Source organism: Balaenoptera ricei, chromosome 5, assembly GCF_028023285.1.
Source record: "Balaenoptera ricei isolate mBalRic1 chromosome 5, mBalRic1.hap2, whole genome shotgun sequence".
NCBI classification, from domain to species: domain Eukaryota; kingdom Metazoa; phylum Chordata; class Mammalia; order Artiodactyla; family Balaenopteridae; genus Balaenoptera; species Balaenoptera ricei.
The window spans coordinates 34,673,248-34,696,705 of NC_082643.1; the positions used below are offsets into that span (position 1 = coordinate 34,673,248).

Here is a 23,458-nt window from a genome sequence, read left to right on the forward strand (position 1 = left end):
TCTTTATATATATGACATATATATTATATATAAATATATATGACATGCAAAGGTACAGTCATCATAGAAACAGAATGAAAGCGAGCTACCTAGTAAAAAAAAAAAACAAAAAACTTTTCCAAGGAAAATTACTGATGCGGAGAGGAGGTGGTAAGATTCAGATTCAACTGGGTGTCAGGAGAGTCTGCCTGTGGGGGCTGGAGATGACCAGGATGTCAGGTTTCTGAGCAAGTCGGCCAACTTTCCAATCCATCTGCCAAGAGTACAGCCCAGTTCGGCCTCAGCCGAGTGACCCATCTGTGAGCCTTGGCTGGTGGAGACAACAGTGTTGCTATCTCCTCGTAGAACTGGGCACAATTGCAGAGCAATGCACACTAGCATTCTTGTTTGCAGTTGGCAAGTTCACAACTAGCGCGATTGTTTCAGAAAGTGTGTGAGTGCACGATTGCTTCATGTCGTTAATGTCTGCAGTGTGCTGAGCATAAAGGGATGCCTGGGGGAGGGGGCTCAGAAGTTTGAATTATTCAAATGTATGCAGAATTATACAGCCTTAAAGACTCCATTTCTGAGGCTCCTTCCTGCATCGACACAATGTGTTAGATTCTGCAGAGGACTCAAAATAACTCCCTTGCTTCGAGTTAGGAATTGAAAAGAGGTCCATGAATACTTTCAGGCTACCAAGTGATCATTTTTGTTGTGGGCAAAAGAAAAAAAAATATCAGAAATGACACAAGACTGGATTGGTTAAAAGTCCCTCAGGCACCCCTCCGCCTCTTTTTTTTTAACATTGCAGCAGCTCAGAGGCCGTTGTAAGTCTTACGGTTTATACAGTCATGTTTATCAATGGTTGTTATCATTGCTTTTCCTTCTAATATTTTTAACTAAAATAAATATTTGGAGTCCTGTCATTCCAGTATCAAAAGACTCACTCTGTGGGCTTCCCTGGTGGCGCAGTGGTTAAGAATCTGCCTGCCAATGCAGGGGACCTGGGTTCGAGCCCTGGTCCAGGAAGATCCCGCATGCCGTGGAGCAACTAAGCCTGTGCGCCACAACTACTGAGCCTGCACTCTAGAGCCAGCCAGCCACAACTACTGAACCCGTGTGCCACAACTGAGCCCGTGTGCCACAACTACTGAACCCACATGCCTAGAGCCCATGCTCCGCAACAAGAGAAGCCACCGCAATGAGAAGCCTGTGCACCGCAAAGAAGAGTAGCCCCCGCTCGCTGCAACTAGAGAAAGCCTGCGTGCAGCAAAGACCCAACACAGCCAAAAAAAAAAAAAAAAAGACTCACTCTGTGACAAATTAAATCCTTATATTTCCAGACAACGGTATCAAGGTCAGGCCACCAAGATGCTGTTTTGTGTTGGGCTTTCAGGTTGAGGAGTGAGCCAGAGTAGACTGTTGCTCGGTCCATGTGATTAATCAACAAATATTTGAAGTGACCCCAGGACTCACCACGGAGCTAGGTGTTTTGAGATATACAAACCTATATTACAGATCTATAAATAAGAAGGTAAGTATAAATATACAAAGGAAAATATCAGATATTTTTACTTTAGTGGGTTCAGAGGCAGTATCTGTGGTGAAAGGGCGGTTGGTAGGGAGTGGATCAAAAGACTGTAGCAGCCAGTAAACAGAGTTTCAGGCTTTCAGGGTATCATAATCTAGTTAGGGAGACAAATTACACTGATAGGAGAGAAACAATGATTGCTAAGTAGTTTGATCTAAATTATCAGTGAAATGTAAATTTATAAAAGGAGAAACCAGATTGGCTTGAGTAAAGGGTTTACTTTGTGAAGCAGCTGAAAATAAGATGGGATGAATAATTCATATTATGGAGAACTAGCCAAGCTAAGAAGTCTGAAACTGATATCTCTCTCTTTCTCTCTTACACACACACACACACACACTGAAGCAACTCCCCTGAGCAAGGGAAGGACCATCAGTCAAGAGCCATAACTGTGCCAGGTGCTGGGGGCGCCAAAATGCCCGGTGTGCAGTACTTGCTCTGATGGAGCTCACCAAGAGGCATTTTGGGAGCCTGATTCAGCTGCCATCCACAGGACAGACAGGAGTGAGGAGGGTTCAGAGCTAAAGAGACCAGCCGTGAGGATGGGCAGAGGGATGATGAGGGCCTGGGCTGGTGTGTGCATATCAAGAGAGCAGAGAAAAAGTGTCTGAAAGGCATTGAAGTATTTGGAGCCTGGAAAAAGGGATTGAAAGAGAGGGAAGCAAGAAGAAGGGCAGAACATGGGGACAATGGCATGGCCACCAATTGCAGTGGGGCACTTGTAAAGGCAGCCAATTGGAATGGAGGAGACTATGCAGTTTTTGGAGATATTGAAAGTGAGTTAGTGGCAGGACATATGTGTTGAAATAAATATGCAATCAAGATGGAACTATGGACTGATGCAAGATAGATGAGAATGGGTGACTTGTACAGGAACTTGGGGTGGGGGGAAGAGAAGGAACTAGAGGTCATAGGAGTTGGGAGGAGAGAGGGGAATCAAAAGTTGTTGAACAGGTCAAGAAGAAGTAGGGAAATGTAGTGTCGCTGGATCTAAGAGAGGAAAGAATTTGAAGGAGTGGGTAGTCAGGGTGGCTAAATGCCACAGAGAGGCCGAAGAGAATGAAAACCAAGATAAAGCCATTCACTGTATAAGACTGCACTCTACAAAACAGCATGTGGGTTTTTTTGTTTTAAAATTAAATGAAAAGTATCAGATATTAATAAACTCTGAAATCAAACATATATGCAAATGAGCAACGTCAAAGTTTTAGTGACCTGCAGGGCTGAGATAACAGTATCTTATAATCACATGGCATTTTTGTTTTCAAAGCCTTTTCAAATATATGATTTCAACTGATCATTTACAACATTCCTGGGATGATTGTAGCCTAAAAGGAATCAAATTTCCTTTTTTTTCATCTTTTACTTGCTCGGTTACAGTTTGCATTTGTACAGCTATCAGTACTACTAACAATAAGTAACTTTCCAGCAACTTTTTAATCTTATTTTATTTTTTAATTTTTCTTGGCTGTGCCGCACGGCTTGCGGGATCTTAGTTCCTGGACCAGGGATTCAACCGGGCCCCCTGCAGTGGAAGCTCAGAGTCCTAACCACTGCATCGCCGGAGAATTTCCCTCTCCAGCAACTTTGCTGACAGAAAATGAAATATGATGATAATGAGGATGAAACCTGTAGGAATAATACCCAACATTTATACAGCATAAAGTGATTTCACATATGTTATTTCATTTTACCCTCAACAGTTCTGTGAGATAAGTTTCATTATCTCCATTTTATTCATGTGGGCAGCTTTTAAAAGCCCATGCCAAAAACAAATACATTGAACAGGGCTAAACTAGGCCAAATAAATGGGCTTTTTCATGTTTAATAAACTTAAGCTCTGCTAAAAACAGTGAAGGAAATCTTATCAAAAAACAAGGAAAAAAATCCCAAAACCTCAGCATATCAGGACAATTAATGTATCCCTTTCCTATAAGCAGACAGAATATAAAGTTGCTTATCTCATTTGAACGTCTCATAAATTTCTGTTAGAAATTTTGTGCTTGCAAATGACAAAATCCACCTCAAACTCATTTAGGGGAAAATGTGGCAGGGGATTAATTGGCTCAGTAATTGGAAAGTTTAAGTGTAGAAGTTCAGTCTAAAGGTTCAGATGTGGCTGAATCCATGTGCAATTCAAGTTGAAAAAGAAGCAAATTCAGAGCTTGGATGGGCTGTGTGTGCAAGTACCACCTACGAGCGCCCATGTATGTGTGTGTTGGGAATCAGTGGGGGGCTGGGGGGGCAAGGATGAAAATCAGCCCTACCTCAACTGCAAGGACTTAGAGCAGGGAAGGGGTGGCTCTCCAGAGGAAGATCGAGGGGCTCCTAGCAGCAAAAGAAGAATGGATACTGGGAAGGCAAAACCGACAGATTTTCCAAATTACTCCTGTCTTCAAATAGTGTTCCACCAACTTACTTGAAATTCTCACTGTTTTTTCTCACTGTTGAAGACTGGGACTCAGGAGTTTCTTACAATGATACAGATACTCTGGGGCATTAAAATCACGGGGTGGCCAAAAAATGTTTTAAAAAATGCATGCCTGAGCCTAACCTCTCAAGTGAGGTGCAGACATTGGACCTCAACACCTCAAGCTTTGTCCACGCAGTAGGCGTTTGAAAGGAATAACAAATTGTGCAGTTAATAGCAGGAGGTATCAGTTCGTCATCTCAGAGCTTTTCTCGCCTCCCTTCTCCCCTCCCATGCTGTCGGAGAGGACTCTTGGACAGAGTAGGTGTCCCATCAATATTGGCAGAACTGAATCCAGTGGAAATGAATGGAGAGAATATACTATATTGCCCACGTTCATGTGCTTTCCTCTTTTGAACATACTAGATTCCTACTCTCTGTGATTTACTGTCTCCAAGGCAAGAAAAGTGGTGGACAAAATGAGGAAGAGTCACGTGTGTGCTCAAGGACCCTCCAGTCCAATCGGGGAGAGAGAGATGAGTTTACAGGGAGCCCCGAGCACCAATCAACCATCAACCTCATGGTTGATGAGCTCCTTAGGGAATCAAAAGGAGCCTAAGTCTTAAGGACATTTAGAAGTCAGGCGGGGGTAGGGGTGTGGGGTTGCTTAGCTCGGGTAAATTCCAGTAAGCAAAACGAAGCCTGGCCCATTAGGAAACTTGTGAGTAGTTCTTTAGAGCTAGAGGAGAGTGCCTAAGGGCAGGGTGACGCGACTGAAGCTGGAGAAACGAGCAGGGGACAGAAGGGCTAAGTTTATTCTCATTCAAGTGCTCTAAAGAAATGTTCTAAAGAACATTTACAGGGCTCTTAAAAAATGTTTATTACAGACCAAAATCCCACGCATTCTATCATTTTGAGCTTGTACATTTTCTGTTGCTTAGCTGAAAAAAAAATTACAGTTTTAAATTGGATTTTAAAAATCAGTCCAAAAAATAACCCAAATGCCTCCCGAAAACCACTAGGCTCTGGTGCTCCTGTGCTGCAGTGTCGCAGCTGGGCCACAGGGGTGCAGTGCAGCTCAGCGGACGGCAGGAACCGGCGCTGCCCGAAGAAGGGTCTGGGGGCGGGGTCCCAGGGAATCCCTCCCCAGAGCAGCAAAGGCGGTTCTTCCTGAGCTAGGTGGGAGTGCCCCCGCTCCCACCCCTCCACGCTTCCTTCCTCTACCATCCATCGACCTTCCACGCCCAAAACAAAAACAAAACTCTATCATAAATAGTGTGTGTGGAGTACAGAAATGTTTGTAAGTTGATGTTCCCTACAGGACTTACTTGTATGTCTCCATGTCCCAGTAAACAGCGGACTTGCCTTGTAAAAAAATTGGAAGTAACCGAAGTGTTCAATGATCAGGGGCTGACTAAACGACTTCTGGTATGTTCATACAAAGAAATACAATGCACCCTTTAAAAGGTAGGATACATGATAATGAAAAAATGTCATGTGAAAAAAAAAGCAAAATCCAAACAATATATAGTGATATCTTAGTTTTATTAAAGTGTTTATGTTATATATATTTACACAGAATTAAAATCTTGGAAGTTACCAGTGATAATCCTTGATGATAGAATTACTGTTGATTTTTATTTTCTTCTTTATATTGTTTTATAATTTATAAAATAATGAATATGATACTTTTATACTTCGAAGAAAATTAATGAGGGAAATCCCAAAACAAATAAGCAAATATCCATCCCCAAAGAAGAACAATTTTATGACTTTATCATGGTTACATGAGGCTATGTTGGCTCATGGGACTGATTCCATGTGTGCTTATTAACATTAATGGATCTTCTGCTGATACAGGCCAGGGATTGAGAAGCACACTCACAAGTCCTTGAAAGGATAATGAGACTTGAGAACATATTAGTAGTGATTATAGATAATTGTTTATTTTCTTCTGAATACTTTTCTGTATTTTTCACATTTTCTATAGAAAGCATGTACAGATTTTATTTTAAAATACAAAAAATAATAACAGGTACAGACTGACTACAAGATGAAAAACACAGTTAAATGAGTAGGAAGGGAGAAACATATCTTCCAGTCACTGAGAGAGAGATCTTCCTTCTCTAAGTTTGAAACAGGATCTTAAATTGTCAGGTGTCATTTGAGATAGCCATCATTTTTTTTATGCTAAAAATGACTATTTTGATAAATATATCTTTCCAATCATAAAACTTCAAAAAGTCTAAACTTTAAAACCTTTTCAAAATCACAAAAGCATTATGCAGTTTTTGTGAAAAATAACTGGTAATTTCTTCACTTAGAACTGTAAATATTTTGTTGTACACTCTTCCAGATATATAAACAAATATTTTTTTTAACAAAGTAGGAACTATTGTTTTGTGACCTGCTAAATTCATATAACTGTATATACTGAACTTTTCCTCATGTCATTTAATACATGATTTTTGATGTCTGAGCTGCATATTTATTTTAACATAAGTGTATATCATAATTTATTTAACCAGTTTCCTTTTGTTAAACATCTGTTTATTTTCTAGTTTTTAGCCACTAAGAATAATGATGACTTTAATATCTTTGTTCTTGTGTGTGTTTGACTATTTTTCAGTAAAAGTTGCTAGAACTGAACTGCTGAGTCAAAGACTTTTCAGGTCTTTGCCAACTGACACATAGAAAGGGTGCTCCAATCTACACTTCCCTCGGTAGTATCTATTTTGAATATTATAGTGTTATAAGTCTTAAAATCAGATAGGGTTAGTCATTCAACTTTGTTCTTCTTTTTCAAAGCTCTTTTGCATTCTAGGTCCTTTGCATTTCCATATACATTTTAGAATCATTTGTCAATTTCCACCAAAATAAAAAAATCTGCTAGGATTTTGATTGGGATGCCATTGAATCTAGAAATCAATTCAGGAAGAATTGACATAATTTACTTAATTGTAAATTTATATGTTAGTTTTTTTACATTAATATATATTTTTTTAAAACTCTGTTAGCTTTATAGGAAAATTGATCAGAAAGTACAGAGAATTCCCACATACTCTCCCCACTCCCCAGTTTCCCATATTATTTACATTGTGAATTATTGTGGTATATTTGTTGTAATTGATGAACCAATATTGATACATTATTATTAACTGAAGTTTGTAGCCTATGTTACATAGGATTCACTCTTTGTGTTGTACATTCTATAAGTTTTAACAAATATATAATGATGTCTATCCACTATTACAGTATCATAGAGATTAGTTTCACACTATTGATTTTTGTGTATTGATCTTGTATCCTACATCCTTGCTAAAATCACTTGTTAGTTCTAGTGACTTTTTTGTAGATTCTATTGGATTTTCTGCATAGATGATCATATTGTCTGATAATAGAGTAGTTTTACATCTTCCTTTCCAGAACCTGTAGTACAATGTTGAAAAGAAGTGTTGATTCATGCCTGGCTCCTGATCTTAGGGGGTAATGCATTCAGTCTGTCACAGTTAAGTAAGATGTTAGCTATAGATTTTTCATGGATGCCCTTTAAGAGACCGAGGAAGTTTCCTAGTTTGCTGAGAAAATGGATGTTGGATTTTGTCAAATGCCTTTCTGCATCTGCTCAGATGATCTTATGATTTTTCTTTTTCAGTTTAAGATGGTGAATTACACTGATTAATTTTCTGATGTTAAGCTAATTTATGCATTCCTGGGGTAAATGCCACTTGGTCATGATGATGTATTATCCATTTTAATGTTCAATTTTGTTTAGATTTTTTTTCTTGCATCTATATTACAGGGTGATATTGATCTACAGTTTTCTTGTAACGTGTTTGTCTTGTTTTGGTGTTAAGGGAATGCTGGCCTCAGAAATTAAATTTAAAATTTCTGGGAAGTTTGTTTGCAATCGGTATTATTTCTTCCTTAAACGTAGTATTCACCAGTAAAGCCACCTGAGCCTGGAGTTTTCTTTTTTGGGAAGGTTCTTAACTACATATTCATTTTTGGAAATAGATATATAAGGCTTTTTTTTTTTTTTTTTTTGGCTGTGCTGGGTCTTCGTTGCCGCACGCGGGCTTTCTCTAGTTGAGGTGAGCGGGGGCTACTCTTCGTTGCGGTGCGCGGGCTTCTCACTGCAGTGGCTTCTCTTGTTGCTGAGCACGGGCTCTAGGAGCGCGGGCTTCAGTAGCTGTGGCTCACGGGCTCAGTAGTTCTGGCGCACAGGCTTAGTTGCTCCACGGCGTGTGGGATCTTCCTGGACCAGGGCTCGAACCCGTGTCCCCTGCAGTGGCAGGTGGATCTTAACCCCTGGACCACCAGAGAAGTCCATAAGGCTTTTTAAGTTGCTTAATTCTTCTTGAGGGAGCTTTGGTAGTTTGTGCCTTTCAAATAATTTTTTCCTCTCACTGTTGTATTTTCCTCACATGCATGTGCTAATCAATACTCTGCTGGAAACTTAAGGGGGCCCTCTGTATATCTCCAGAGTTCTCTCTTTGTGCAGGTCTTTCTTCTCTGGTACTCTGGCCCGTGGATGCTAACCATCTTGCTTTTCTTGGACCCTCAGCTCCATCTCAACTCTGAGAATCTGTTGGGCTGTGCCCGATCCCCCCCGCACAGCAGCCTGGAACCTCTCCCGAAGTGGTACACTGCAGCGAGAGTGGGCTTCCCCTTCCTTGTTTTCCATGTTCCAGGGGTCATTTTACTTCATTGCCTGATGTCCATTGCCTTGGAAACTCTTGTTAAATTTTGTCTCTTTCTTTCTTTTGGGGGCTTTCAGGCAGGAGAATAAATCTGGTCCATGTTACTCCATGTTGTATGGAAACAGAAGTCCCTTATGTGTTTTTATATCTTCATAGCAAAGTTTGCCCTTTTAATAGCCCAAAATTCTTAGTTTACATTTGGCAGAGGCTACATACCTTTGAACAACAATGAATTCTTCAAGAACTGTTGTTTTTTTAAAACTCTGTGAGAATTCCTCATAAGTCCTTATTACTTACTCTGTGAAAGCCCTATAAACTGTAAAGCTCTATACAGTTATTAAGTATTATCATTGTTATGTATTCCATGGTGTACAAAGCTTTATATATATTTTAGGCTTACATTGTTCTGCTTTCACACAAGATTTAGAGGCAACTGAATAATGAAATTCAGGAAAATAATATTATGAAATGCTTAATTTTGGTAATTTTGGTAACCAATTATATTTAATAAGTTAAAATTTCTAGCTTAATGATGAGTCATTACATCTGAGGATCCTGGATAGGACTATTTGAAAAGTTTATATTGGGGAAGGCTTTCTCTTAATATCTTGCCTTTACAAGTTCTAGAACTTTAGGTAATGTTTAAATGAAAGGAAAGGTAGCAAAAAATATAGTAATTAATGAACATTAAGGACAAAAATTAAAATACCCATTCAGAGCTGCAAATGTAAAGCTGTATCTCTTATCATGGTTTGAATTGAATATGCTCTAGTGAACACTGAAACCTATCAAGTTCATTATTTTAGAAATGATAAAATAATTAGAAGTTTCCAAAAATGATGGCAGGAATCTCAGTAAGTGCTTTTGGAGCATTGAACTCTATTCAGTTTTTGTTTGTTTGTTTGTTTGTTTTTAATAACTGGTAATGGCTTAGTGAATAGTTTAGCAAACTCTTAAGACTTTTTTTCACCCATGGTGGATATTTTAAATGTATCATATGATTGGAAAGAAGAATAAACCTAAGAGAGCCTTAAGATAAGGGTAAGCCAGTGAGAAGAATTTCCCTTTCCAAAGAAATGCATTTGCCCATTCTGCCACTGTTTGGCAGACTAATAACAACCAACCAACCAATCAGCCAAAAAAATTAACAACCAACTCTTACAAGACCACCTCATTAGTATTCACAGGTAACTGTTTCCAAGGCTTTAGAGATAAATGAGTTAACTCTGAATCCTTACTTGAGAAAAATTCTATTCTCTTCATGATGAAAGAGGAAATGAAACTAGGCCTTTGATGGGTGAGTATTAATACAATGCATGTTTTAAAAGTGTAACTTGCAAGTTGTCATAAACAAAATCAGTCAATGGTAAAGGAACTGAGATTCTAAATCAAACCCTATTCTGTATTTTGAGTCATCCAATTTTGATTCATACAGATACCACGTCCTATCAAATACGGAAACCAGCGAGCAGGATCAGTTGGACACCTGACAGCTTTCTAGTTAAGTAGCTGCAGACTCTTACACCGCAACTATCAGGAAATTTCTACTTGACTTGACTAGAACCACAAGACTGAAGTTTCTTGTAAGAAAAAATGATTACTGACTATTGTATCAATTTGAGACTTCTGGGTTCAGTGGGAACAAGCACGGTATCTTTCCTCCACGGGAAATGCATCACATCAGGCATAGAGTTTATTATAATCTTCTGCTTCTTCCAGACAAATATGTCCTGCTGCAACTACGAGATGCTGGCCAATGTGAATTAGTTGGGTCTTTGTTGCCGCGCGTGGGCTTTTCTCTAGTTTCGGTGAGCGGGGGCTACTCTTCATTGCGGTGCGGGTGCTTCTCATTCTGGTGGCTTCTCTTGTTGCGGAACACAGGCTCTAGGCATGCGGGCTTCAGTAGTTGCGGCATGCGGACTCAGTAGTTGTGGCTCGCGGGCTCTAGAGTGCAGGCTCGGTAGTTGTGGCGCACGGACTTAGTTGCTCCATGGCATGTGGAATCTTCCCAGACCAGGGATCGAACCCATATCCCCTGCACTGGCAGGCGGATTCTTAACCACTGTGCCACCAGGGAAGTCCTAGGAGGGAAACTTTAATCCTTTCCTTTAAAAAAATCAGTCCTGGTAGCTCTGTCATATGCTACAGCATGGATGAATCTGGAAGACATTATCCTGAGTGAAATAAGCCAGACGCTAAAGGACAGATATTGTAGGATTCCACTTATATGAGGTCCCTAGAGAAGTAAAATTCATAGAGACTGAAACTAGAATAGAGGTTGCCAGGGACTGGGGGCAGGTGGGAATGTTTTTTTTTAAAAACTAATATAGAGTTTAATCTTGCAAGATGAGAAGAGTTCTGGTGATTGGTTGCACAACAGTGTGAATACTTTTTTTTTTTTTTTTACATTTTAATTAATTAATTTATTTATTTTTAATTTATGGCTATGTTGGGTCTTCGTTTCTGTGCGAGGGCCTTCTCCAGTTGCGGCAAGTGGGAGCCACTCCTCATCGCTGTGCGCGGGCCTCTCACCATCGCGGCCTCTCTTGTTGCGGAGCACAGGCTCCAGACACGCAGGCTCAGTAATTGTGGCTCACGGGCCCAGCTGCTCCGCGGCATGTGGGATCTTCCCAGACCAGGGCTCGAACTCGTGTCCCCTGCATTAGCAGGCAGACTCTCAACCACTGCGCCACCAGGGAAGCCCAGTGTGAATACATTTAACCATATTGAGCTGTACGTGTAAAAATAGTTAAGATGGAAAATTTTATGTCATGTGTACTTTACCACAATTTAAAATCAAACAAACAAACCTCCAGTTGCTTCCCATTGCTGATAACAATAATTCCCAGTATTTTTTTTTCATCAAGGCACACATAGAAGTGATTACTAGCCCACTTGGGTGAATAAGCCAAATCGTTTATGGTCAGAGGTGACCAGCTGGGGTTTCTGGCCATCTCAGGCTCCATTTGTTTGCCCAAAAGGCTGAAAGGATCAACTGCTTGGCACTTCAGTAACCCATTCACAGACCCCTGGTTAGGAATATTTTTAAACAAAAAAAGCAGTGTATTGATTCATATATCCAGATATTGACTTATATATCCTATAGGCAAGGATGTTTTGAGGGGTGCAAACAATTTTGTTGGACTTGTGCTCATCTGCCATTTGACTCTGCATCTCACTAGATATCAGCTCCATTTTTTCAAAAATGCTCTCTCGAAGCTACTGATTTTCAGTCAGAAGTAGAACTGGTTTGCAAAATGTTTAGCACCTCTAGTCTAAACATTTGTGTACCTACCTCCTGATATACGTAGGAAGAGTTTCTCTAGGGAAATGGTTCTCAGCTGGTGGTCCTACTCTGTTTCTCAAGCTTTGATGTGTTTACAAAGCACCGGAGAGCTTGTTCAAATGCAGTTTCAGATTCCCTAGGTCTGGGGTGGGCCCCACCTTTTGCCCTTTTGCATCTCTAACAATATCTGTAACATTGATGCTGCTGGTCCAAGGGCCACACTTTGAGTATCAAGGCATTAGGGGATGTTCAGACATGTGCAGGAGCATTTTTGGTTGTCACGTGACTGGGAACACTCCTGGCTACACTCTCTGGTGGGGAGCAGGGATGTTAAACTTCTCGCAATGTGCAGGAGAGTTCTACATAATGAAGAATTATCCCACTCAAGATACCAATAGCTCGCCCTTTAAAGGGGGCAAGCCGTGCTCGCAGGCCTGATAGGATGCAAGCCTAAATATTTTAGGATAAAAGTCACTAAAGTTTTCATAACACATCAGAATAGAATGTGACACTCAAGAAAAGTTAAAAACCACAGAAACCGTTTAAAAGTCATTATTTAATTTTTTTTCTTTTGGGGGGGGTTAAAAAATACCATTAAAGTTTTAGCATCTATTTTTCACGTGCTTAGATCAGAATTCAACCTGATTTCAAATCCTGATTTTAATCTAAAAAAAGTGTTGAGAAGCCAGACACTTCCTCCAAATTTTATGTGGTGGTTCACACTTTAGTGATATAAGTATAAATTCCTATATATATGACTGGAGCAGGTGCTGTGAGGTATTTTAGATAAGATGTGGATTCTCTGCTTGGTGGAAGCATGCCAAGTAGGTTAGATTTCATCTTCACTTCATCCTTTTCTCTCATTCTCACATCGATTTTTGTCAGATGTTTGGCTACATCAGCCGTTATACTGGGTTCTGAACATTAAGCCAAAATGATATGGTCTATGTTTCTGAGAGTATATGTAATGTTAAGGAAACAGGCTCTGGTCCTAGACAGACTGGATTCAAATCCTGGCTCATTGTGTGACCAGGAAATGCTTCGTTGTGTGACTTCAAACAAATGACTTAACTACTTAGATTCTCAGCTGTGAAATTGGATAATACTGGCACCTACTTCCTGGGTTTTTATGAGTAATTAATAGATGAAAAACCTTTAGAATAATGCCACGCACATGGTCAGCATTCAATAGATGTTTACTACTACTAAATTATCCATTTGAGTTTGTAAAAGTGTATGTTTTATGGTATAGTATAGGAAGACAAAGGAGCCTCATAATACAGAGAACGTTGTGTTTCATAATAAATGTGAAATGGCTCCAAGGTAAATTAATTGGGGTGTTTCTATACAACTGAATACTACTCAGTAGTTTAGACCAGTGGTTCTCACTTTGCTGTGCATCAGAATCGCCTGGAGTATTTGTTAAACCATAGATGCTGGGCTCTCCCCTCTAAGTTTCTGATTCACTGGGTGAGGGGCAGAGTCCTAGAATTTGCAAATTCGAGCAAATTCCCAGGTGATGATCGTGCTGCTCATCGGGGACCACACTTTGAGAATCACTGGTTTAGATTAGGGTTTCTCAGCCTTGGCCCCACTGCCATGCCAGACCGGGTAATTTTTTGTTGTGGGCCTGTCCTGTGCCCTGCAGGATGTCTAGCAGCATCCCTGGCCTCTGCCCACTTGATGCCAGTAGCACCTCCTCCTCCCCCATTGTGACAACCAAAAACACCTCCCCAGATGTCCCTCGGGGAGGCAAAATTGCCACCTGTTGAGAATCACTGGTTTAGAAGAATGAACTAGTAAAAATTTGTCTATAGTAGACTGCAAAAAAAGACCTCCAGACGGTATGCATCCATTCAGGTCAAATTTGGAAACACACAAAACTATATTTTCATAAATACAAAAGTATGTATTAAAAGTATCAAAACTATGGAATTGAAGGAGACATAGCAAAATCATAAAAACAGTCTCTGTGGGGAGAGAGGAAAGGAAATAAGCCTGGGGCTGGGTGTTCTGTCTGTAGCGGTTGAGTGTTTTTTTTTTTTTAATTCATTTATTTATTTATTTTAGGCTGTGTTGGGTCTTCGTTTCTGTGCGAGGGCTTTCTCTAGTTGTGGCGAGCGGGGACCACTCTTCATCGCGGTGCGCGGGCCTCTCACTATCGCGGCCTCTCTTGTTGCGAAGCACAGGCTCCAGACGCGCAGGCTCAGTAATTGTGGCTCACGGGCCCAGTTGCTCCACGGCATGTGGGATCTTCCCAGACCAGGGCTCGAACCCGTGTCCCCTGCATTGGCAGGCAGATTCTCAACCACTGCGCCACCAGGGAAGCCCCGGTTGAGTGTTTTATGACTTAAATATTTTTAAAAATCAGGAACTCATTTGACAACCTGCCCATTTCTATCAATCGTGAGCCATAGGTATGTGCATATTTATGATATTATTCTCTGTATTTTCCTATATTTAGAACATTATTTCCAAATAAAAACACACACACATATTTAGTACGGAAAGGAACCACTTACATTACTATTTGTGTTACTCATGTACTGATTGAAGTATTAGTTTTAGAGTCAGAAAGACTAGAGTTCGAATCCTCATCCCACTAATGATGAGTTTCTGACATCTCTAAACTTCAGTTTTCCTATTTATAAGGTGGAGATGACCCTGGTACGACTGTCGTTATAAGCATTGACTGAAAGAATGCATTTATTGTGTTAGGTCCTGCAAGAAGCAGGATTCAAGATGCAAGGATTATTATTATTTTTTTGTTTCCGCCTGTGAGAGAAGATAGAGAGGGAGCTGGGAAGGGTGGGGAGAGCCATCAGACCACGATGCCCCATCTGACTGGGCAGGTGAGGTAGAGAAGGAAGGCAGGTTGGTGGAAGCATCCTAGACTGCCGTGCAGGCTACGTGAGGTTTGGCAAGGCTGCTGGGGAGGCCTCCGGCCAGTTACTTGCCCTGCTAGAGGAGTCAGGTGTCTCCAGGACTGGTCCTGCCTTGGTATCTCTACCGCGCTCAGGCATGGGCTGGGAGCAGCTCATGGGAAGCTTGGCCCGAACAGGACACTGCTTCAGAGCCCAGTTGCTGAGTCCCAGATTAATGTGGTTGGAGATCTGCAAGGAGCACCTGGGCCACCACAGGTGCATAGCATCGTACCGAGCACACAGTACTAATATACTAATAGCAACAATACTCTTTTGAGTGTGCCATGTACTCAGAACATAAATGAGCACCCTTTTCAGTCTGTTTATCCATTCATCATCCACTCATTGATGGATATTTGAGTTGTTTCCACCTTTTGGCTATTTTGAATAATGCTGCTATGACCATGGGCATACAAATATCTTTTCAAGATCCTGCTTTCAATTCTTTTGGGTCTATACCCAGACGTGGAATTGCCAGATCACATGGTGGTTCTATTTTTAATTTTTTGAGGAACCACCAATCTGTTTTTCACAGCAGCTGTACGATTTTACATTCCCACCAACAGTGTACAAGCGTTCCAATTTCTCCACATCCTTGCCAATACTTGTTATTTTGGTTTTTTTATTTTTTATAATAGCTATCCTAATGAGTGTGAGGTGGTATTTCATTGTGGTTTTGATTTGCATTTCCCTAATGATTAGTGATGTTTAGCTTCTTTTCATGTGCTTATTGTCCACTTGTACATTGTTTTTGGAGAAATGTCTAATCAAGTTCTTGGCCCATTTTTTAATCAGGTTGTTTTTCTGTTGTTAGAGCAGTTTTTTTTATATTCTGGATGTTAACCCTTTATCAGACATATAATTTGTAAATATTTTCTCCCATTCTGTAGGTTGCCTTTATTATTATTTTTTTTGGTCGCGCTGTGCAGCTTGTGGGATCTTAGTTCCCCAAGCAGGGATTGAACCCAGGCCCTCGGAAAGCTCGGAGTTCACTGGACTGCCAGAGAATTCCCTGTAGGTTGCCTTTCACTTTGCTGATTGTGTCCTTTGATGCACAGAAGTTTTTCTTTTTTTAGAGTCACCTACTTTATTTATGTATTTATTTTTGGCTGTGTTGGGTCTTCGTTTCTGTGTGAGGGCTTTCTCCAGTTGCGGCCAGTGGGGGCCACTCTTCATTGCAGTGTGCAGGTCTTTCACTGTCGCGGCCTCTCCTGTTGCGGAGCACAAGCTCCAGATGCGCAGACTCAGTAGTTGTGGTGCACGGGCTTAGTTGCTCCGCGGCATGTGGGATCCTCCCAGACCAGGGCTCGAACCCGTGTCCCCTGCACTGGCAGGCAGACTCTCAACCACTGCGCCACCAGGGAAGCCCCCTGCACAGAAGTTTTAAATTTTGCTGTAGTCCATCTTATCTATTTTCACTTTTGTTCCTCATGCTTTTGATGTCATATCCAAGAAATCATTGCCAAATCCAGTGTCATGAAGTTTTGTCCTATTTTTTTTAAGAGTTTTATACTTAGCTCTTATGTTTAGGTGTTTTTTCAGTTTTGAATTAATTTTTTATAGCCCCTGAAGATTTCTGAATAAATGAAGTGATATGAAACGGTTGTGGGCTTAGGATTTAGTAACTGATAATAATCACCAATAGGAGTCTCAGATTCTATGTCTTGTGTTAGTCACACTAAATATAATCCTTTCTGTAAAAGGGCCTTGATAAACTTGAACAGTGGTTTTCAACCTTGACTGCCCTGGAATTAGGTGGAGAAGCTTTAGAAAATAGTGATATCTGGTTTCCACTCCAGAGATTTTTATTTAATTGTTCTGGGTTATAGCCTGGGCATCACTGTTAGTTTTAAAAGCTCCCCGGGTGATTCTAATATGCAACAAAGGCTGAGAAGCACTGTGCTAGAGAGATTTCCACCATTACAAAATTAAGCAACAGTTCATTGGGTGATGATCACTGTTTATTTGCTTTACTGATTATAGTAAAAGACAGCTTGTAGATCTAAGAAAAGGGGAAAAAAGCATGCATCCCAGTGTTTCTAATTCAATGTATTGCCTTCCCTGATATTTAGTGATATTAGAGAGAATCCAAATTCATAGATTTATACATTTTTTAAGAGCTCTTTAATGATTAACTGCCTATACTATTATTTTTATAACTGTATTATATGTCTCCGATAAACAATGGCAATTATTTTCTCTTACAGGCATTATATTCTGACTCCATGAAACACATTCAAAAGGAAAAATACTTGCAAGTGAAATATGCGAAAGAACTGTAAATAAGCCTAGAATAAAAAAATGGAACTCTTTAGACTGCTGAACTGAATATCCAGGCTACAGAAAAACGCCCCCTTTTTTTTTTTTTTTTAAAGCTACTTAGCTTTGGAAATTTTACTGTTCATCAATTATATTTTCACAAATTCTGGGAAATAGAAACTGAAGTTCATTGTCAAAGACTATGGACACAGAGGAGCCTGGAGGGGGATATGGAGAAGTAGAGGATAAAGGGAGGGATAAGAAGGGTTGCGTGTTTTTATGTTCCAGGATTAAGTCCTGATGACTGAGATACAGAGCAGTGAACAGAGCATGCTTAGATCAGGAATTATTTTGATAACAGAACATCATACATGCCTTTCTTTACACTAGATCTTATAGTTTTCACTTTGCAAAATCATAGTTAAGCTGCAGGTGGCAAAATCCCATGGCTATTTAGAATTAGAGGGATGTGAATTAGGTAGGATGAAGAGTCGCCCTTTAAATATTCCCCTTGTATTTTACGCCAGCAGTTCTCAAACCTTACCATGCATCAGAATCACCTGGCAGGCTTGTTAAACCACAAGTTGCTGGGCCCTAACAACCAAAGTTTCTGATTGGTAGGTCTAGGCCAGGGCTGAAGTATTTCCATTTCTAACAAGTTCACAGTGGTGCTGAGGCTGCTGTGAGAGGGAGGATGCATCTTTTATGAACCACTGCTTTATACTGTGCCTCACTGGGCACAGTATAAAATAAGGACCTGCTGGTCCTTATTCTTGAATTTTCAGCACATCTTTCAAACGGATATTTGTATTTGACGAAAGGACTGCTTTTTTAATGCTTTTCTTTGAACATGGTTTCAATCTGATATCTGCTTTTGTTTTTCAACTGAATAAAAAGTCCTACTGAACAAATTCCAGGACTCACATATTTGGATATATGGCTGGGTTCTAATATGAGTTCCCATAATTATTCATATGGATACATTTGATTTATAAACAATCCCTTTTCTAACTACAACAGTGGAGTTTATGGTCCTGTCACCTTTCCAAAATTTGGATGATCCGAGTTTTGAATTAAAGAAGTGGGAATTAAGGTAGGAAATAGGGGCTAATGGCTCAGACTGTGCTATGGTCTGAATGTGTCCCTCCAAAATTCACATGTTGAAACCTAATCCCCAGTGTACTGGTGTTAGGAGGCAGAGCCATGGAGAGGTGATTACATCCTGAGGGTGAAGCCCATGTGAGTGGGATTAGTGCTCTTATAAAAAAGGGTGGGGAGAGCCTCCTCCACCATGTGAATATGTGATGAAAAGTCTGTGAACCGGAGGAAGGCCCTCACGCCCCCCATGCCGACACCCTGAGCTCAAACTTGCAGCCTCCAGAACTGTGAGAAATAGATTTCTGTAGTTTTAAGCCCCTTGGTCTGTGGTTATTTTGTTGTAGCAGCCTGAATGGACCAAGGCAGAGGGAGGCAGATTTTATTAGAATAATCTGTGGATTTCAGTTATTCATGCAATTTCATTCTATGAATAATGAATAGTTCACTGTGGCTATAATTTTCTGTTGAAATTTTCTTTTTAAAAGCTCCACGTAGCAGCTTAATTATAATCTCTGTCTACTCAGAGAAAGTTCTTGAAACTGGCTGTAGATTTCCTAATAATCTAAGAGTTTAATGTGTCATTTGGTTGCCTAGAACTGAGGATAAACCATCCAGTGTAAAATGTATGTACTGGGGCAAGAAGAGAGTGCAATTTGCAAGAAATCTAAAAGATAAATGGCAAGCATTCTTAAGACTATAACAGTAGACAAACTAAAGAACAAGAGGAGCAGATGACTTGGAAAATGCTAGTTTTTCACCTCTATTTTTAAGAAAAAGGTTATTCCTGACCAGTTAGAATGGGTAACTCCTGTGAAGAGAGGAGAAAAAAAAACACCCTCAGATGTCATGAAAGCTTGAAGAATATGTTAAACAAAAGACTGGTGCTCTTTTCTGCCACCCATATACTAAAATTGGAACAATACAGAGAAGATTAGCAAGGTCCCTGTGCAAGGTTGACACACAAATTCGTGAAGTGTTCCATATTTTTTAAGAAAGAGAAAGACAACTACCATATGATATCGCTTATATGTGGAGTCTAAAATATGACACAAATGAACTTATCTACAAAACAGAAACAGACTCACAGACATAGAGAACAGACTTGTGGTTGCCAAGGGGGAGGGGAGTGGAGGAGGGATGGATTGGGAGTTTGGGATTAGCAGATACAAACTATTATATTGTATATAGAATGGATTAAAAAAAGGTCCTACTGTATAGCACAGGGAACTAATTCAATATCCTGTGATAAACCATAATGGAAAAGAATATGAAAAAGAATGTCTGTATATGTATAAGAATCATTTTACTGTGCACCAGAAACTAACACAAAATTGTAAATCAACTGTATTACAATAAAAAATAAATTAATAATAACAAAAGACAGCATCAGTTCATATCAGGAGGGGCTAAGAGCAGGGAACCTTTAAAAAACATTCATGTACTCAAGAGTCATCTTCCCTCAATGAGAAAGAGAGGACAGGACTTTATGGATGTCACTTAAGAATTGTGACAGTAAAACAATGAGATATTTCACAAATTGCACATAAAAACCAATCTTAAGACTACCTCTTGTGAGAACACCAGAATCACAACTAGCTGCTGGACAATCATCGACAGGAAGACACTGGAACTCACCAAAAAAGATACCCCACATCCAAAGACAAAGGGGAAGCCACAATGAGATGGTAGGAGGGGCGCAATCACAGTAAAATCAAATCCATAACTGGTGGGTGGGTGACTCACAGACTGGGGAACACTTATACCACAGAAGTCCACCCACTGGAGTGAAGGTTCTGAGCCCCACGTCAGGCTTCCCAACCTGGGGGTCCAGCAATGGGAGGAGGAATTCCTAGAGAATCAGACCTTGAAGCCTAGTGGGTTTGATTGCAGGACTTGGACAGGACTGGGGGAAACAGAGACTCCACTCTTTGAGGGCACACACAAAGTAGTGTGCACGTCGGGACCCAGGGGAAGGAGCAGTGACCCCAGGGGAGACTAAACCAGACCTACCTGCTAGTGTTGGAGGGTCTCCCGCAGAGGTGGGGGGGGGGCTGTGGCTCACCGTGGGGACAAGGACACTGGCAACAGAAGTTCTGGGAAGTACTCCTTGGTGTGAGCCCTCCCAGAGTCTGTCATTAGTCCCACCAAAGAGCCCAGGTAGGCTCCAGTATTGGGTTGCCTCAGGCCAAACAAGCAACAGGGAAGGAACCCAGCCCCACCCATCACCATCAATCGGATTAAAGTTTTACTGAGCTCTGCCCACCAGAGCAGCAGTCAACTCTACCCACCACCAGTCCCTCCCATCAGGAAACTTACACAACCTCTTAGATAGCCTCAACCACCAGAGGGCAGACAGCAGAAGCAAGAAAAACTACAATCCTGCAGCCTGTGGAACAAAAACCACATTCACAGAAAGATAGAAAAGATGAAAAGGCAGAGGGCTATGTACCAGATGAAGGAACAAGATAAAACCCCAGAAAAACAACTAAAGGAAGTGCAGATAGGCAACCTTCCAGAAAAAGAATTCAGAATAATGACAGTGAAGATGATCCAGGACCTCAGAATAAGAATGGAGGCAAAGATCAAGAAGATGCAAGAAATGTTTAACAAAGACCTAGAAGAATTAAAGAACAAACAAACAGAGATGAACAATACAATAACTGAAATGAAAACTACACTAGAAGGAATCAATAGCAGAACAACTGAGGGAGAAGAACGGTTAAGTGACCTGGGAGACAGAATGGTGGAATTCACTGCTGCGGAACAGACTAAAGAAAAAAGAATGAAAAGAAATGAAGACAGCCTAAGAGATCTCTGGGACAACATTAAATGCAACAACATTCGCATTATAGGGGTCCCAGAAGGAGAATAGAAAGAGAAAGGACCAGAGAAAATATTTGAAGAGATGATAGGCGAAAACATCCCTAACATGGGAAAGGAAATAGCCACCCAAGTCTAGGAAGCGCAGCAAGTCGCATACAGGATAAACCCAAGGAGAAACACGCTGAGACACATAGTAATCAAATTGGCAAAAATTAAAGACTAAGAAAAATTATTGAAAGCAGCAAGGGAAAAATGGCAAATAACATAAAAGGGAACTCCCATAATGTTAACAGCTGCTTTCTCAGCAGAAACTCTACAAGCCAGAAGGGAGTGGCATGATATACTTAAAGTGATGAAAGGGAAGAACCTACAACCAAGACTACTCTACTCGGAAAGGATCTCATTCAGATTCGATGGAGAAATCAAAAGCTTTACAGACAAGCAAAAGCTAAGAGAATTCAGCACCACCAAACCAGCTCTACAAGAAACGCTAAAGGAACTTCTCTAAGTGAGAAACACAAGAGAAGAAAAGGACCTACAAAAACAAAAACACAAAACAATTAAGAAAATGGTCATAGGAACATATTATTGATAACTACCTTAAACGTGAATGGATTAAATACTCCAAACAAAAGACACAGGCTTGCTGAATGGATACAAAAACAAGACCCATATATATGCTGTCTACAAGAGACCCACTTCAGATCTAGGGACACATACAGACTGAGACTGATGGGATGAAAATAGATATTCCATGCAAATGGAAATCAAAAGAAAGCTGGAGTAGCAGTACTCATATCAGATAAAATAGACTTTAAAATAAAGAATGTTACAAGACACAAGGAAGAACACTACATAATGATCAAGGGATCAATACAAGAAGAAGACATAACAATTAAAAATATATATGCACCCAACATAGGAGCACCTCAATACTTAAGGGAACTGCTAACAGCTCTAAAAGAGGAAATTGAAAGTAGCACAATAATAGTGGGGGACTTTAACACCTCACTTACACCAATGGACAGATCATCCAAAATGAAAATAATTAAGGAAACAGAAGCTTTAAATGATACAATACACCAGATAGATTTAATTGATATTTGTAGGACATTCCATCCATAAACAGCAGATTACACTTTCTTCTCAAGTGTGCACAGAACATTCTCCAGGATAGATCACATCATGGGTCACAAATCAAGCCTCAGTAAATTTAAGAAAATTGAAATCATATCAAGCATCTTTTCTGACCACAACGCTATGAGATTAGAAATGAATTACAGGGAAAAAAACGTAAAAACACAAACACATGGAGGCTAAACAATACGTTATTAAATAACCAAGAGATCACTGAAGAACTCAAAGAGGAAATCAAAAAATACCTAGAGACAAATGACAATGAAAACACGACAGTCCAAAACCTATGGGTTGCAGCAAAAGCAGTCCTAAGAGGGAAGTTTATAGCTATACAAGCCTACCTCAAGAAACAAGAAAAATCTCAAATAAACAATCTATGCTTACACCTAAGAGAATTAGAGAAAGAAGAACAAACAAAACCTGAAGTTAGCATAAGGAAAGAAATCATAAAGATCAGAACAGAAATAAATGAAATAGAAACAAAGAAAACAATACCAAAGATCAATAAAACTAAAAGCTGGTTCTTTGAGAAGATAAACAAAATTGCTAAACCATTAGCCAGACTCATCAAGAAAAAGAGGGAGAGGACTCAAATCAATAAAATTAGAAATGAAAAAGGAGAAGTTACAACAGACACCACAGAAATACAAAGCATCCTAAGAGACTACTACAGGCAACTCTATGCCAAAAAAATGGACAAACTGGAAGAAATGGACGAATTCTTAGAAAGGTATAACCTTCCAAGACTGAACCAGGAAGAAATAGAAATTATGAACAGACCAATCACAAGTAATGACATTGAAACTGTGATTAAAAATCTTCCAACAAATAGAAGTCCAGGACCAGATGGCTTCACAGGTGAATTCTATCAAAGATTTAGAGAAGAGCTAACACCCATCCTTCTCAAACTCTTCCAAAAAATTGCTGAGGAAGGAACACTCCCAAACTCATTCTATGAGGCCACCATCACCCTGATACCAAAACCAGAAAAACAAACTACAAAAAAAGAAAATTACAGACCAATATCACTGATGAATATAGATACAAAAATCCTCAACAAAATACTAGCAAACAGAATCCAACAACACATTAAAAGGATCATACACCATGATCAAGTGGGATTTATCCCAGGGATGCAAGGATTCTTCAATATATGCAAATCAAACAATGCGACAAAGCATATTAACAAATTGAAGGAGAAAAACCATATGATCATCTCAATAGATGCAAAAAAAGCTTTTGACA

The 23,458-nt window shown here is 40.1% G+C and overlaps 1 non-coding gene across 1 annotated transcript; it reads left to right on the forward strand.

Moving 5' to 3' along the window:
- Positions 1-19,133: 19,133 nt before the first annotated feature.
- On the forward strand, positions 19,134-19,241 carry LOC132366831 (U6 spliceosomal RNA). Its single transcript, XR_009503553.1, has one exon. It is a non-coding gene; the product is annotated as a U6 spliceosomal RNA (small nuclear RNA).
- The last annotated feature ends 4,217 nt before the right edge of the window (positions 19,242-23,458 follow it).